Consider the following 17636-nt stretch of genomic DNA (forward strand, 5'->3'; position numbering starts at 1 on the left):
AGTTGCAAGAGGTTAGTGTCGAGGACATCTAAATAAATTGATGAAAACTTTTAAAATAAATAGTGAGAGTTGGGCTTAAATGAAATGTAATGAAACCCTCTAATTAAAAAACCCATTAATTACAAATAGAGTGGCCATATCCTTGAAGTATAGAGTGGGTTGGAAGAAATGTGGATAAGGAAAGAACTTTATAGCTCAAGCAATTAAGAATCTAGGATTTAGTTATGCATAATGAATAATGAAGAAAATAAATTGTGACATTAAGGGTTTCAAATTTAAACAACACAAGTACTAAAAAGTAACTTCATGAAGTATTAAACTAAAAAGACTTGCTACATCATACATTTGACCAGAAGAAGAAAAATGTAAATGAATTGAAAAACACAAGGAAAAACAAATCTGCACTTGCCTAAAGATGAAATGAAAACTGGTTTTCTTTACTATTTTTTGAGAAATTTTCCTCCATTACATTACCTCAAGACTTACAATCTCTCAACCTCTTCAAAAGCATTGTTTCAAACTTTTATCTTGGTCCCGGAGTGTAACCATCTAACTGTCTAATCAGTGGTAAAAGTTGATCCTTTGAAATGTTACAATTTTTTTAAAATAAAATTACAGACATTATATTTATATATATATATATATATATATATATATTAAATAAGCCATTTATGACCTAAAACCTTACCCGTTTAATATTTTGTATGCCAATTTTTGAATCAAAGAAAAAACAAATAAAGTGTATGTGGGCCCATAATCTCATTCAGACACTATGTTGGGCTTTGAGTTGGATATATGCAGACTTTGGTGGCGAGATTCCAGTCTTTAGTCACATCCGCGATTGGAGAAGAGATGGAAGGTACATTTTCTTCAATGGCAGTTGATGTTGCATGGGTCCTAGTTTTGTTAATATGCACACGTTGGAAATTATAGGTGGCTTTAGAGAACCATAAACAACTATGCGACACCCCTTGAGCTGGTTTTTGAAAAACGTAGTGGGGGGTGTCACAATCAGCGTGGACAATAGATTTTAAAATTGGTGGGTTTTCCATACCATTTTTTGACACCTCTTCTTTTATTAAAGTTCATTGAGTATGGGGTTGTCACATATCGTTGGATTAAACATGAATTGACTTAATTCATCGATCTGGGGTTAAATATTGTCATTACAGGAAGTCAATTTGTTATAGTTTGTCCCAATGATAAACATTGGTGGTTATGTAGAAATCAGAAACCATTGTGTGGTCTCCTCATTATATGATAAAAGTCTACCTTATATCACCTTCTTTCAAATTCTCACCCTAATATTTGAGTTTCCAATAGAAAATGCTAGACATTGCACCCAAGTGGATATTTATATCGGGTGCATTGGCCGTATTGCTCCCCATCAATGTTGAATAGTGTACATGAAGAATTTAGTCATTCTTTGATGTTGGTGGAAATGGATGTTCTTTGAAGCATTTGTTACACAACATTTTGTCACTGTCCCTGTACTTCCCATTCCTTGATCTTGGAGGACCTCTACAGTGAACCCCACATGCTTTGTCTTCATGAAGAAACTGCCATTGTGTATCTCTTCATGAGCAGATAAATTCCCTTTTGCACCATTTCCCTTGAAACTTCTATTTTTCCCAGTTTACAAGACTGATGCTAATGACATTTGTCTCCCCCACATCGATGTGTAGAGATTAGCACTATCCCTCGCGCCGACTAGAGGGACTGACCTGTGTTCCAATTACTCTAGTCCTATTATGGAAAGTTTTTTAAATTAGGAGCCGAAGCTTCCAGCTCTATAGGCTTCGTAATAGAAGTATGGTAAATGGTTTCGCCGGATAGGGTCGAGGATGTCTGTTTGGGATCCTTTCCCCTATAACGGTGGAAATACTTCAAGGGATAAGACCTTCTCCCATGAGAATAGGATCCATCTCCCATCCATTCATCCTATATAAACCTCCCTTCTTCCCAAGCACAAGCTAGTTTTTGTTGAGTGTTGATATTGGTGTGCTAATGCTATTTTGGTTTGGAGTAGACAGTAAGGTATTACTAGTTGTAGCTATCTAGTTGTGTGAGGGAGAAGCGTGATTTTGTTTCGAGTGAAGCCTAAAGGGAAGAGCCTTAAACTATTTTTGATTGAGGCCATCATGGAAAGCTAGCAGAAGTGTGTGGGACCTCAGTCTTGTCAGAGGAGGACTTCAACGTCAAGACGAATGGTTGTAATCTCTCTTTGATAATAATATACATGAAACTATCAATTGATTTTCTACATGATTTGTCATCTTACATATTCATGGCTTAATGTTTCTTGACTTTTTAAGTAGGTTGAATTAAAATTTGTCTATTATCACGTTTGTTGTCTGTTGTTGTTTACTTGTTTCAGGTACTTGAAGAGGGAAGTGAGAGATAGTTGGAGAGAGCAAGCAAGGACATCATCAAACAGGATAAGCGGACTAAGAGGTAGGCCCTCTTAATTGGTTCTAACCTAAGGAAATCTCCCATAAACTGTATCTGTTGTGGTTAGACCAATCATTGGGCCAGAGGAATTCGTTTGTGTCTGCACTTATAATTTTACTTCACCACAAATTGGCAACTCCACTGGGAATCCCAATCCTTTTGTTTGTCTTGGATTTCATGATTTTGTGAGAACTTTTATAGTTCCACGTTTCCCCTTTGGTTCTGTTTCTTTCCTCCTACTTACTGGTCTAAGTCTAAAATTCATAGTAGCAGATCTGGTCCCTGTTTCAAATTTTTTTATTTTTTTCCTTAGCTCTCTCGATCAGCACGCTTAATTTGCTGACAGCCGCACTGATCAGCATGATTTGCTGAGAAACAGTCGTGCTGACCAACCTATGGAACTTTTTGTCAGTTAATCAGTCGCGCCAATGCCTGTAAGTGAATATTAGGGCCTAACCCCATAAGCCTTTTGGACCTTTTTCTCCCTAATTAGGAAGCTACTTTTCATTTGGTTTTGTTTGTTTGCTGGCTTATCATCTTTCTGCTTAATTGATTGAGTCATTGAGTGGCCAGCGACACTAGGACATCTAGTTGGTCATATACTCATCAGTTTGTGAACTCAGTAAGTTGGGTTGTAGGTGTTCTTACTCTTTGCATTTTGTTTTTGGTCCTTTTACGACTTTGACCACTTTTACGCAAGTTTGAAAAGTTTTCTTTTGCTTTCCTAAACGTTTCTTTTCTAGCATGGATTACGTTGCTTGTCTTGTGGTTGGTAAAGTTGGTGTCTCATTAGTCTAAATGAGTTTCTCTTTTCATGTGTTCATTTGTTTGAAGAGCTTATTGTCTCGAGAATTTTTTCATTGAAAGATTATATGCGAAAAGTGTGTTTCGTTGTTTCATGAAAAAGTATGAAATTATAGCTTGTTGCATCATTGTGCTATGATAATTTGCATCATTAAAATACTAGAATTGCATCAACATTTGAAAAAGGAAGAGAACTTTTTGCTTTTGAAAGGACTAATAGATAAGTTCTTGTCGGGAAATTAGGAATTTGAATGCATTTTTCATTAGTTTATTTTTTCAAAAAGTAAGGTAGTGAAAGACCATTTCATTTTCAGTTGCTTGATTCTTTGCATTTGATTGAGTAGTTTCTACCCTCTAGTGTAGGAATTTCATCAAATTGAAAGGGTCTTGTCTCATTTAGTTGCATTTAAGGTTTTTCGAGTCACATCACCAAGAACTGAAAACTGAAACATAACTCAAGATCAACTTTAAAATGAATTCAATTAACCTAAGGCGCATTTGACATTAACGATCATATCTAGAAGGTCTAGGATAGAGATGTGTTCCGACATCTTTAAACCTAGCAACTCTCGTTAGCTTCGACATTAGATAGAGCTAGTACAAATTTGTGCTCCCCGTGCCATTGAGTATATAACGATAGACCCCACTAGGATGCAATCCTTTTATCCTTAGGAAGCCGAGTCGGCCACCTTGCAAACGTGATACACCGAAGACAGCATTCGGGGAGATTTCCTGCTTGTACTTCTTGGTCGCTGGGAGGTATTCGGAGATTCACAGTTTTCTGGTAATCTTATTTACCTAGATCATCCAAAGTAGTCATTTGATCTTTTTGACTCATTAAACTTAAAATATCATTCGAGCACTTGTCCTTTCAAGCTCGTTTCCAATCAAAAGCGATAGAGTCATCTTTGTTTCTTTCTCAACTCTTAAAAAATGAAAGAGCACCAGTATTTTATGCATCATAATAATTGATTTCCCATGATCCAAAACACCTTGTTAGTCTTTTTTTGAGACCAAATCATGAGTTTCCCTTAAAATAACATTTTAAAGCCTTGAAGTTAACTGTTTTGACGACTAAGACAAGGTCATCATGGCTGAACCACCTAGTTCACCCAATTCCTCTTCCTCTCCTCTGTCTGAAAGATTGTCTAAGGTGTTGTTTCGTGAGTTACCGAGTCACTCAAGGACCAAGATGTTGAACTCGCAATTGTTCTGAGCATTCAACTATTTTCATCTCGTCCTCTGCCTACTTTCGATACTGGGTCATCTGCTGATTTTGGCCCAGCATCTCCGGGCAATCCCGTTCAAACTCCAGAGAACTTGCCAATTATTGATAGTCAGCTTGGACTAGTTACCTACCTTCCAAACTCTCTGTTTGACCCTATTGTGATATCACAACAACGTCCTTATAGTCCGTACGGCTAGCTGGGTGTTCCTTTGGAACTATCCCCTCATACTCATTCAGCCATTCATCATTGTTTTCTTTTAGACATGGAACCCGAAGGCAATACTCTAGTCACATCTCTGGATGAGTCTGAAGTTTCTACTCCACACACTATTGAGGGGGAAGAATTGCCTTTTCCTCTCAAGATTTTTTAGGGGATATTCCCACCATTTTTGCACCCAATTATGTGTCTTTGGTGCAATTGGTTTCAGGTACACCTAGTGCCTCACCACTTTACCATAACCCTGTTTGGGTGTCAAGCACCATGCGTACTTCACGTCCATTCGTGACAAACACGACTTCCCAACAGGCTGTTACCTCAGTCCTGGTGCAACCCACCATTCTTAATACCCTTGTATCGTCAATCCCAGTTACTCGTCAGGCACAATTGACAGTTTCAAAGAATATCTTTGTGAGTTCCTCTGTCCCTATTGTCAGTGGCCAGGTTGTGCCACCTCCTGGGGGGCGGAAACTGAATGTTTCTATGGTGTCTAGTGCCACTAATGTGAGCGGATCACAAGCTCACATGCTTGGTATAAACCAGCCTTCTTCTGGTATTATTCATAACCCTATTGATCCTACTAAATCAAGCAATGTCCAAAACCAATAGGTTCAGAATCCCGTTCGTTTGTCTGGATCGAGCAATGTTCAGTATCAACAACCCTATGGGGCTTAGGTCCAATACCAAAATCCTTACGTTCCATATGGTTCTCAAGAAATGGTTAATCAACCTTACACCCTCCAATCTGGGCAGTACATCTAGCCTGGCTATGCCTAGATTCAATTCGGAAATTTCCTAGTCACTGTTCAAGTACCCTTGCAGTAGCAAGGATAGCCTCTACAACAAAAATGAAAACCTATGTTACCGCAAGGGCAACCTTTGTTACAGCAAGGGCTCTCGGTGCAATAGCAAGGGAAAATGATCCCGCAGCAAGGTCAACTGCAACAACTGCATGGTCAACCCTTGCAATAGTTGCAGCAAGCCGCACAACAATAGATGCAATATGCTTCGCCCACCTCTCAACCCATGTCCTCGTAGGGCCAACCTCTGCAGCCCTAGGGCAAAATTTTGCAACCGCAACATCAACCCTTGCAACAAAAAAACCAACCAGGGCAGCAACAACCCTTGTATACATACCAACAAGGTCAACCCTTGCAGGGGTAAGGTCAAGGTCAAGTCCTACATTAGGCTCGAAATCCTCATATCCTAGGTCAACAAGTTTAGAATCCTGTCGGTCAAGGGCATCAGCTATAGAATCCCTACGTCCGAGGGAAACAAGTGTATCAACCTTATGCCCAAGGACAACAGGTCCAAAACCCTCTTGTTCAGGAACAACAGGTTCATCACCCATATGTTCAAGGACAAAAGGTCCCATATCCATGTGCTCAAGGTCAACAGGCTCAACAACGTTTTAATCTATGCGTTTCTTATTAGCAACCTATGGCCACACAGTTCCAGGGTATTCAGGGTCAAAATCCTCCATATGGTCAAGGTAATCCACAATGGGGACAGCCTCAGATGCCATATGGCAAAAATCCCCCACTGTGGGGCCAAAATCCTTACCTGTAGTGATGGGCTCCTCCCTATGGGCCCGCTTATTGACCTCCCATGCCTTTTAACACTCAATTTCCTTTCTTGGCTACACTTGAGTTGCTAGATGTATCTCGCCTTACAAATGATCTAATCCTTCATTCACCATACTGGCCTCCAGTGCCATCCAAGATACCAAGTGATTTTCCAAAGTTCGATGAGAAAGCTAAAGAAGATCCTCAGGCCCATGTGATGACATATCACCTCTGGTGCTCGTCGAACTCGTACGTGGACGATTCAATTTGTCACCGTCTTTTCCAATGAACCCTCATGGGTGTTGCAGCGAAATGGTACATTGAGCTACCTCAAAGTACTTACCATGACTTTAACTCTTTAGCCATGGATTTCCTCACGCATTTTCAGTTGTCAACTTGCTATGAATCTGGCAACTATTTGCTCACATCGCTTAAGCAAGATACCGTGACACACATCTCTAATCACATCCATGAATGGAGACGTAGACATCACCTAATCAAATTCGAGATTTCTGATCAATTGCTCGCTGAATGGTTCACCAAATCATTCATGGACCCAATTGCTCATGATATAGCTATGGGTGGATGCGTCACTGAAGAGCAGGCCATCGCTCATGCCCAGTACTTGGATCTAGTTTACTCTCAGTCTGGCACTTTGTACAAGTTATTACCCAATGCTCTGCATCCATCATCTGATCTCATAGCATCAAAGTCACCAGTTGTACCTCTCGTTGATGGCGTTATTGGTTCAGTATCCCAGACCCCTGCTAAAACTTCTTCCAAATAGAAGTCAGTCTCAAATGTTGTCTCTAATAGTTCGTCCCAAAATCCACCTGGCCCTGGTAAAACCTTAGAGGTCCATGCTATCCAGTCTACTGCAGCAAACAAATCCTCGAAAGAGAAAAAGAAAGGCAAAGGAAAATCTAAAGTCGATGCCCTGAAACAGGGTCCTCCCAAATCGTTTGTTTGTGAATCTTCGCAAACGAAACCTAAGTATCCCTGACTCATTTTTTAGGAAGATCACCATACTAAGGATCGTCCCTAATGATCTGAAGTTATTGACTTTCTCAAAGGGACCCCCGCAGTCATCAAAGAGTTGTTTCCATCTCAGCAGACCCAAATGGTAGACCAACCGCAATCTGCTTCCTCCAGATCTCAAGTGTTCATGATGAGTATGCCTATTAATGTGGCTACTAGATCGAAAGACTATCAAACTCCTGCTTCGGCAGCTGGGAAAGAGAAAGAAGCCACACCTTCTTCTTCTACCCAAATTCTGACCCTCTTCATATTGAGCACCCTAACCCTGATTCTGCTATGAGGCCACCCTCTCAAGGTGTGTTGCGGAAATCCTCATATAATCCCAATGCCCGAGCTACTCAGAACTATAATATTGTTGAGGATTTGGCTCAGGTGCCATCAGCCATGTCGGCTCTCGAAGTGCTCCAAATCTGCCCATCACAATAAAAATCTTTGTTGTCAGATATCGGGGGCATCGATCCCATCAATTCCAATTTGATATGTTTTGATCTAGAGAACCATGTTCCATGGCTCTCTCATCAGATTGCCTTTCTTATTCAGGTCATCATCAATGAGAAGACCATCCACCAGACTGTCATCAATGAAGATGCTTCCACCTGCATCATGTCGACCACATGTTGGAAGGCTATTAGTTCTCCTGCACTGAACCAGTATCTGAACACCGAGGAAGCTTTCGATGGGTGCAATTAGCTACCCTTCGGTGTCTTACCTAACCTTGGCATCACCCTAGAAGGCAAGACAATGCAAGTCAAAGTAGAAATTGCTGACACCAATCTCAATTATAATATTCTACTCTGCTGAAGTTGGACCCATGCCATGCATTCCGTGGCCACCTCTTTATTTCACATTATTCATTTTCCCCATCAAGGGAAGATTGTCACTATCGACCAGCTGTATTTCTTTGCCTCTTCCTCCTCAGATGGTAATGTTTTGTACATCAAGAACACTGGTGCTCCCTATGAGAGTGTGGGGGTAGGTCTCTTCAAAGGTTCTACCTTAATGGGAAAATTTCCACTCCCACCTCCTCATGTTGCCTTTGTCAACATGATCTCAGTCAAATTTGATCCTTGGGTCATACCTGCTCTAGATCTTGTTGATACTTGGGGTGAGGTTATTCGACTTAGTCCCGCTGATGTCAATTACGTGGAAATTGTTTTGGCTTCGAGTTCTGCATCCTCTTATTCTTTTATGTTGAAGACATCTCTCGATACATACTCTCAGTCCCCTTGGCTTGGCACTTTGGAATCACCTAATCCCTTAGCCATGACCTTCCTTGCTGTTGAAGGTATCATGGAAGTCATGTCTCTCGAGGAACCACCATGGATCGATACTCATCATCGCTCCTCATTCTTGCCTCATCTAGCAGTCATGGCTATGTGTCTTGAGACGTTTTCTTCTCATCTTCTTATTGACATGTTAGTTTATCCTGACATGGTCAATATCTTTCAACTGAGTGCTCCTTTATCCCTTCATGGATTCAACATCTTTCACCCTCCCCAAGTTTTTACCAATTGTCTTGTGACTCATAACCCTCCCTCGCCTAGGGGGCATGGGGGCAAAGCCTTATATGAGTTCTACTCTATTATTTGGCCGAGTCAATGCTTTGTCATGTCAACAGTAAAACTCTAATGTTCATCCATGTTGATTGATTACTTGAGTCCCAGCATGGACTCTCTCAAGAAGTACTATGCTTAGGTCATCTTGCATGGTTACTTGTGTACACTAGTGTGTCATTCATTTTTGTGCAACGTGGTTTTGCGTGACAGTTTTCCAGAAGCTTTCCTGTTTACTATGCTTTTCTTTCTTTGCAGATGTCTGCGACTCCCCACATTGGTTTCGTTGATGGTGCTTGCCGCAGTACCCGGAACCTATCATCTGCGACATGGGCTATTTATGACCCTAACAGTGAGTTGATTGACCTTCAAAGTATCTGTCCAGGTCACACAACCAACAACATTGCTGAATATAATGCGGTCATCGAACTGTTGTCAGAAGCCATTGCTTTGGGCATCAGAGAATTGGTTATCAACCTAGATTCACAGTTTGTCATCCTTCAACTCAACGGGCAATATTCCGTCAGGAACCCTCAAATATTGAGAATGTATTTCTGTATTCATCTATTGGAAAGGAATTTTGATTACATTACATATTATCACATTCCTAGATGCATGAATACATTGACAGATGCATTAGCTAATCATGTGTTGGATAGACAGTTATGAAACATGTAAAATATAAAACAAACTATTTGTACCATAGTAGACAAGAAAATAAAAGATATATATATGTGGTGATAATGTTTGAAACATCAGAACCACAAAAAATAATGTGTCTAAAATAACATTGGTGGCTTGCAGGCCTCAAAAAATATGTAAGTGATGGACCTAGGAACTAATCAGCATGGTGATCATGGTAGCACAATATGGCTTGTGCAACACGAGTCAACAATCGGTGGATCTACTTTGAGACTCCCATCGTGTGTCTCTAGTACTAACGAGGAATGTATCCGACCCAAGCATACTCCGAGATACCTCAAATCAACCCCTCAAGGTTCCTCGCGATCTCCTCCTCGTTGTCACTCCCTTCCTGATAAGGAGCGAAAACATCAATGGGGCTGGGGACGTGCTTGGCTATTGGGGACATCCTAGTAGGTTGCTCTAGTCCAACATCTGCATTAACAAGAGAAATGTTATAAGCACATATATACCAAAAACAATTAAAAAATATAAAAATTAAAAATTTGATTGTTTACCTTCATCATTGAAGTCCTCTCCATTTGGTAAGGGAACATCTAGATCTCCACAAAAATCAGTGTCGTTGTATGGCCAATCCTCCACTATGATTTTCTATCATCGTAGCCACCAAAATAATGGAGGTCGGTATGACATGTGCTGACCCCCAGTGATGTTGGGCATCAAACGAATCCAGCGGGCCATCCGCGGATCACGTGGCATAGGAGGATCTACCTCAGTCAGCTAATACTGGAACAATGTTACTTGTTCCAGGAAGAAGGTCACAAGTATAGATCCGAAGAAAAATTACTTCAGATTCCCCGCCTTCGCTTTGGACAGCTGGTTCTTGATGTTCATCTTCATGGCCTTTTCCTAGTTGAAGATCGTAGGAGTTGTGCAATTAATATCATAAAGGAACTTCGACTTTTTAGTGTCATGTTCCACCTGGGACCCTGCCACTCTATTGATAGTCAACAGAAGTACCCTCAATGTCATATCTCGAACACTACAAATCTCTATCTTCCCACTCTTGGATTTTAGGGCCTTAGGGTAGTGTTCTGCAATCAAGGGATATATCCTTGCCCCAGTTGGTCGTGACCCATACAAGTTCAATGGTTCCCCTCTATGGGATAGTCCAGTGATGAACTATATATCTGAATTTTCCAACTCCAGCTCCTGGTTGCCAATGACAAAAATCTCCCGATTAATGTCCCAAAGACTAACCAGGTACCGAAGCAACTCAGGCTAGGCCTGCATCCCTGGCGTAAGAAAGAATTTGAGGAGCCCGTAATCCCTCAAAGATTCTAGGCAATTTGGGTCATTCATTGCCTGGGTGTCAACATCTTCATGTTCCTGTTCTTTCTAGTCCACCATTTTTAGCGATTATTCCTACAAAATCCATTAATCTGAATCAATAATCATCCTTGGCCCATAAAATTTAAGTTTTAAAGGTAAATTTTTGAGAAAATAGGGTTTTACCCTATCCATGGCATCGACGTGCCTGTTTTAAAAACAATTGCGCTGATTGACACAGATGGCTTTGTTAATCACCCTCGACCGGCGCTATTTTGTGCCTAAAAATGGCGCCGACCGAGGGCGAAAAAGTTTTAAAAAACCTCCTCAAAAAACTAAAAATTTGGTTAAAATCAGAAATAAAGAACATGAAAATGGAGCTTAGGTCATTGGCTATTACCTGGAACTGGCAGTTCGTCAATTGACCTCCCAATCTCCCACAATCTGCTTCGGAACAATTAGGATAAAATTGAGTAAAAAGTCTTCACAACAGAGGTAAAATGGTAAGTGGTAAAAATATATTTACTTTTCCCCTTTTTATTCATTTTTCCATGAAAATATCAGGTTTTTGTAAATATGTTGACGGATTTTGCCTCAAGGACTTGATAATACACTTTACCTTACTCATGTAGCGACAGGTGATGGATGTTCGACGATGATAATGAGTCACGTTTAAGCTCTTTTCTTAACTCATTAAAATCATATGAAAAGATTACCGAGTGTTTTTCCCTTTTCACTCGTAAAAGAAAATAAAATGGGGGGTCCATTTTTAGCTCTTTTCTGACCCTTTGAAAGCGAAAATATGGTCGATCCATTGTCATTTCAAACTCGTTAATAGATGCGAAACGTTGTGTGCCCAGTATAAGTTTACCCCTTTTTCAGGCTGGGAGGCACTATTTACGGAAAAGGCACTCCTTCACTGAAATGGTCAAGCGGTTCTCTCAAGTATTGTTTTCTACGTTTTCTAGCTCGAGAGACATGAATGTATGAAAAGGGACCATGTGGAGTTTTCTTTTACATGTTTTTTCAAACTCTCTAAACATGAAAAAGATATCGAGTTACACCTTTGCCAGATTCGTTAAACTATTAAGCGACATCGGATTCGTCACCATGATGAACATGAGCTTGTCCTTCCTAGGGCTCGTTAAACTTACTAGGTTGGATTTCTTTGAAGGATGAACTTACATTGCAAGCATATGCTATTCCCTTCAAGCTTTCGATTAAAAAATAATTGGGGTACCTGCCAAAAATGGTGGGGAGAAATTTGGAAATCTATTAGTTGTGTTGGCAGCTCACTCTTGAACATGACACTCTTTGCTTTGTGTCGGGTTGGGACATCCTCCTTCGCGTTGTTGACCTTCCTGGGTTTGGACCATTTGTTTTTTCCTTCCATTTGATCTCTACCACATCATCATGACCACCGATCCCATGGATCCAAAATCTTCCAAACTTCCAGTTGTGTCACTGATATGTTCAAGAGTTGTCCTTCTATAGTTACACTTACCTCTGATTCTCTGTATCATCCAAAATCATTTTGCATCCTCTCATCTCGCATCAATGATGTGGGATTCATCATGGCCGTCCTTTAACACAGTTGCTTTCCATCGACTTCAACTCATTATCTAGGAAGTTGACTGAGAGACTCCTTTCCGGTACCTTAGAGCTTGCATGCCTTAATGGCAAGTTCTTCACACTCGATTACATGCTCACGCCATTGGCTTTCAATCAAGTGATTTCACGGGTGTTCAACTTCAGTTCCTCTATTCACATTCTGTGGATTGTGTTGATAGTACCTTGAGGTCCATTTTCATTATTGGTGGTTTCTCTTGTGCTTGTTAATAGATTACATCATTGACTGGTAATCAAGCGACTTTCTAGCATGTTCGACGTCAACACATCTATTCACATGTTAGAATTTGTACTTTGATTGGGTCCTGTTGGAGCACAAGACTCTGGACTCAAATCACAAAAAGTCCAGGTTGCGAAGCGATGTGACATGGTTATGTTGATATACATGTCTCTCTCATTTGGCTGGCTGCAACCAGACCATGAGTTATCATATGTCATCCTTCTCATTATTGGATGGATGTGACCATACCTTGGTCTCGTTATGATCCTCTTTGACGGATGGCTGCACCCATACCTGGATCCATTTACATGATCATTCTCTGGATGGCTACATCCATTCCACGATTCATGTATCATTTCAAAAAGATCTCAATCTATGTATATGTATCTGTACTTGCTTGTAGGTTTTTCGATGGCAGACCGATTCCATGCACTGATTTATAAAGCATTTCATCTCTCACTCTAGCTCGGCCTTCATGCTTCAGGGGGCATATGTTACACAACATTTTGTCATTGTCTCTGTACTCCCCGTTCCTTGAACATGGAGGACCTCTATAATGAACCCTGCATGCTTTGCCTTCATGAAGAAACTCCCATTGTGTCTTCTTCAGGAGTAAATAAATTCCCTTTTGCACCATTTCCCCTGAAACTTCTATTTTGTCTAGTTTACAAGACCGGTGATAATGACCTTTGTCTCCTGCACGTCAATGTGCAGAGATTAGCACTATCCCTTGTGCCGACTGGAGCGACTAAGCTGTGTTCCAGTCGTGTCGGTCCTATTATGGAAACTTTTTTAAATTAGAAGCCAAAGCTTCCAACTCCACAAGCTTTGTAACAGAAGTCTAGTAAATGGTTTGGCCGGATAGGGTCAAGGATGTCAGTTTGGGCTCCTTTACCCTATAATGATGGAACTACTTCAAGGGATAAGACCTTCTCCCATGAGAAGAGGATCCATCTCCCATCCATTCATCTTATATAAACCTCCCTTCTTCCCAAGCACAAGCTAGTTTTTGCTGAGTGTTGATATTGGTGTGCTAATGCTATTTTGGTTTGGAGTAGACAACAAGTTATTACTAGTTGTAGCTATCTAGTTTTGTAAGGGAGAAGTGTGATTTGGTTTGGAGTGAGCCTAAAGGGAAGAGCCTTAAAACTAGTGTTGATTGAGGCCATCATGGAATGCTAGCAGAAGTGTGTGGGAACCCAGTCTTGTCAGAGGAGGATTTCAACATCAAGACAAATGGTTGTAATCTCTCTTTGATATTAATATATGCAACTATCGATTGATTTCCTATGTGATTTTTCATCTTACATATTCATGGTTTCATGTTTCTTGACTTGTTAAGTAGGTTGAATTACAATTCATCTATTATCACGTTTGTTGTCTACTATTGTTTACTTGTTTCAGGTACTTGAAGAAGGAAGTGAGAGATAGCTAGAGCGAGAAAGCAAGGACATCATCAAATAGGATAAGTGGAATAAGAGGTAGGCCCTCTTAATTGGTTCTAACCTAAGGAAATCTTCCATAGAATGTATTTGTTGTGGCTAGACCCATCATTAGGCTAGAGGAATTCGTTTGTGTCTGCACTTATAATTTTACTTCACCACAATGTCCAACCCATATCTTCTGCAATCCCCATAAAGAAGTTGTTAAATATTGACAACTGCACTACATCGAACACCTTGATAAACATCTCAGTGTTAGTTGGAACTGATCCAATATCAATTCCTATGTTTCCATGCTTCGTAATGGCTACTTTGTAAATAGGATTTATTATTGAATTATTGTTTCCAATCATGATGATTGTAGCACCCTTTATTGTATAACCATAGCCAATATTTTTGAGGATATATACTAGCGTTTCTTGTCATTCATTACCGTAAACTTGGTAAAAGTTCCTTATTTTGGGATCCCCTGCTATTTTAACCATTTCCACAGGTTTCAACATGTTAGTAATTCCAACCCCACGTACTCTCACATCACTAATAAGAATATTTCTCTTTTGAATTTCAAATCCATACTCTTGGAAAAATATTTTAAAAAATTCTCCAGCATAGTTATTGCTCCCATCTTGAGGAGTCCTGATTATAATATCTTTACACTCATAACTTTTATTCAAATCCAATTCTATGTGTATATTTTCATCTTTAAAACCTTTACCTGGTCTGTCAAAACCTTGGAACATTTTGACACCTCAAACATAGAGTTAGAACCATATATGGAAGAAAATGGTTGTTTTGCCTCTTCAATAACATCATATAGTACCAATCCATATGCACTTAGAATACCACAATACCTATGAATAATAACTTCCCTCATCGCTAAATCTCTTTCAATTGCACATGCATGTTGAGGACCAACACCTCTACAACATGCAAGAGGAGTATGTTTCCTCGATTCATGCCCCTTCGTCCCGGTAAGTTCACAAATAGGTTGACACATGGCCTCATTAGCCACATCTATAAATCCATTTTCAATCTCCTCAATAGTCATGTCTCTTGAAGAATTATATTTCTCTCGTCTATAAGTGTTGATTATATATGAAAGCTTTCAAAATGATTCTTTTGTTTCCTCCAAGTCTAAAGGATCATGTTCATTTGGCCCAAATATGGAAGGGAAGTAATATGGAATTACCCTTCTAAGATCCAATTTCCATCTATAACTGCCAATTCCCCACCTTTCCTATAACATACCAAACCAGGATGGGCACCCACCAACTTTGGTCCAACCCTGAAAGCCCCAAGTTGAAATTTCAGCTTTGAGCCTCAACCTACAACAACAATATTAATGTAAATATGTGGTGCCTAAGTCATCACCTTACGGTTTGAGTCTCCATTATTTGTTCATAAGATCCTTCATAGTGACTAAAATTTTGTTGATGTCCCCCTACCATGTCAAAGCCAATTAGAGGATATTCTATTTCCAGACCAAATGTAGTTTTAGCATAACCAATGACTCCTCCTGTAGGACCAGACAAGATTTCCTTGTGACATAAAATCCGGTTCTCTAATGTAAGTCCTCCATTAGACTGCATGGAAAAAACATTGACTTTGTCCAATTATTCGCCAAATCTAGATAGAAAACGTGATAAATATTCAATAATAAATGGAGTTAAATATGCATCCACAGTAGCAGTGAATCCTCGTCGAACAACTCACACCATTGGTTTAAGTGCCAAAGATAAGGACACCTGGCTAAACACTAAAGCCTTTGCCAAGCATTCTACATCCAATTCATGAACTAGGTAGATGTAAGAATGAATAAACACAACAACTATGCTAGTTATGCCTCTCTTCAATAGTCCTTCTAGAAGATGCTTCGGTGCTTCCTCGTCCAAGGGTTTCACAACCTCTAGCAATTTACTAGATACTCATTTTACAATCAAGGTGGAGTCTTTGGTGATAACGAGATTTGGAATGGGAAATAGTAGCAACATTCATTCACATGGGCATGGTCAAAAGAAACCATATCATAACATGAAAGATCATTATATTCCTTTTCCAAAGTATGATGAAAAGAAACTGGGTGACTATCAAATCTTGATAGATATGTGTCAATCGAGAGCTTGTATTTCGATGTCATATATGATACATAAAAGTATTTTCTTTGGAACTAATATCCCACATTTCTGGGACAACAATTTTGTAGAAGAATTATAATAACCACTACACCTAGCTTCACTCGACGTGTTGTGTAGTTATATTATCTCTTGTAGGATACTCCCTTGGTTTGGCATCTTGTATGTGCACTAATCTTGATGGACTATTGATTAGTGGACTTGGTGCTTGGCTTATGGCTTGGAAAAGTCGACTTGGAGAATGGGCGCTAAGCCCAATTTTTTCAAATATTTTCTACATGATTAGTGGACTTGGTGCTTGGCTTATGGCTTGGAAAATTTGACTTGGAGAATGGGTGTAAGCCCAATTTTTTTTAAAAATACTTTTGCACATAAGGGACGAAAGCACAAAATTGCTTATAAAAGCCAAATTTTCCCCATAAATTAAAAACCATTTTTTTATAACAAAAGCTATAAAAACATGACATTTGATATCAATGAGCTGCCATAAATATGTTTCCCTCCTCAAACACTTTAAATGCACAAAATGGAGCTACAACGTATTGGCTCCAACTGGGGACAGTTTCTTTCTTGCAAGGCACTGAGAAATGCAGTCCAATAGCCTTGGTTGGGCATGGAGTGAAATCTAACGTATGCCTGTAATATGAACTCTCTCCAAAACCTATTTCAACTGGTATTGTTGCCTTAGTGAACAATTGAAATTATAAATTAAAACTACTGCAAACTAAAACTGAAATGATCACTATTGATCTTATTTATGTACAACTCCTACTTATAAACAATGTTGAATTCAATCAAGTGAAATTAGCCTTTGAGTGGTAACATGCCAACATCTAATTGTTGGACATTACAACATCTCCCTCAACATTGAAAATGGGTTGGTTATGTTATTTCCATTTGCCTGTGAGAATATTCTTTCGAAAATCTACACCAAACTTGTACTCCTTTGAATCATATGAGTCATAAATTGGACCGTCTTTTGTAAAGTCCAACCGGTCATCTGAATCATATGAGTCATAAATTGTGTTGTCTTTTGTAAACCCCAACCTGTCATCTGAATCATACGAAACATGGGGACAAACAAAATGTATAAGACAAGACCTATGAGGGTTGTCTTGCAACTCAATTAGTTCTTATTTTTCTATAGAAAACTTGTCAAAAGATAATGTAGGGGCTACCATCTTAAAACCCAGAAAAAATAACACCCAAAATGAAGGAAGTATGTGAGGGTTTACAACCAAACATTGGTTCTTGTCACCTCAAGTTCATAATTTTTTCAAATAAAACCCAGGGCATTTTTTCCAATTTTTCCTCGAGAATGACACCAATTTGATGTTGTAACCCTAGAGACAATATTTGGTTGTGAGAGGTCAGTTCCCAGGACAT

The 17636-nt window shown here is 39.6% G+C and overlaps 1 pseudogene; it reads right to left on the reverse strand.

The window, feature by feature from the left end:
• The window catches only part of LOC149238298 (5-oxoprolinase 1-like), a 62877-nt pseudogene extending 46768 nt beyond the window's left edge, over positions 1 to 16109 (reverse strand).
• Positions 16110 to 17636: the final 1527 nt, after the last annotated feature.

Source organism: Pinus tabuliformis, chromosome 8 (genome assembly GCF_031772625.1).
Source record: "Pinus tabuliformis cultivar Carrire ecotype Pingquan chromosome 8, CPIR1, whole genome shotgun sequence".
In the NCBI taxonomy this organism is placed as follows: domain Eukaryota; kingdom Viridiplantae; phylum Streptophyta; class Pinopsida; order Pinales; family Pinaceae; genus Pinus; species Pinus tabuliformis.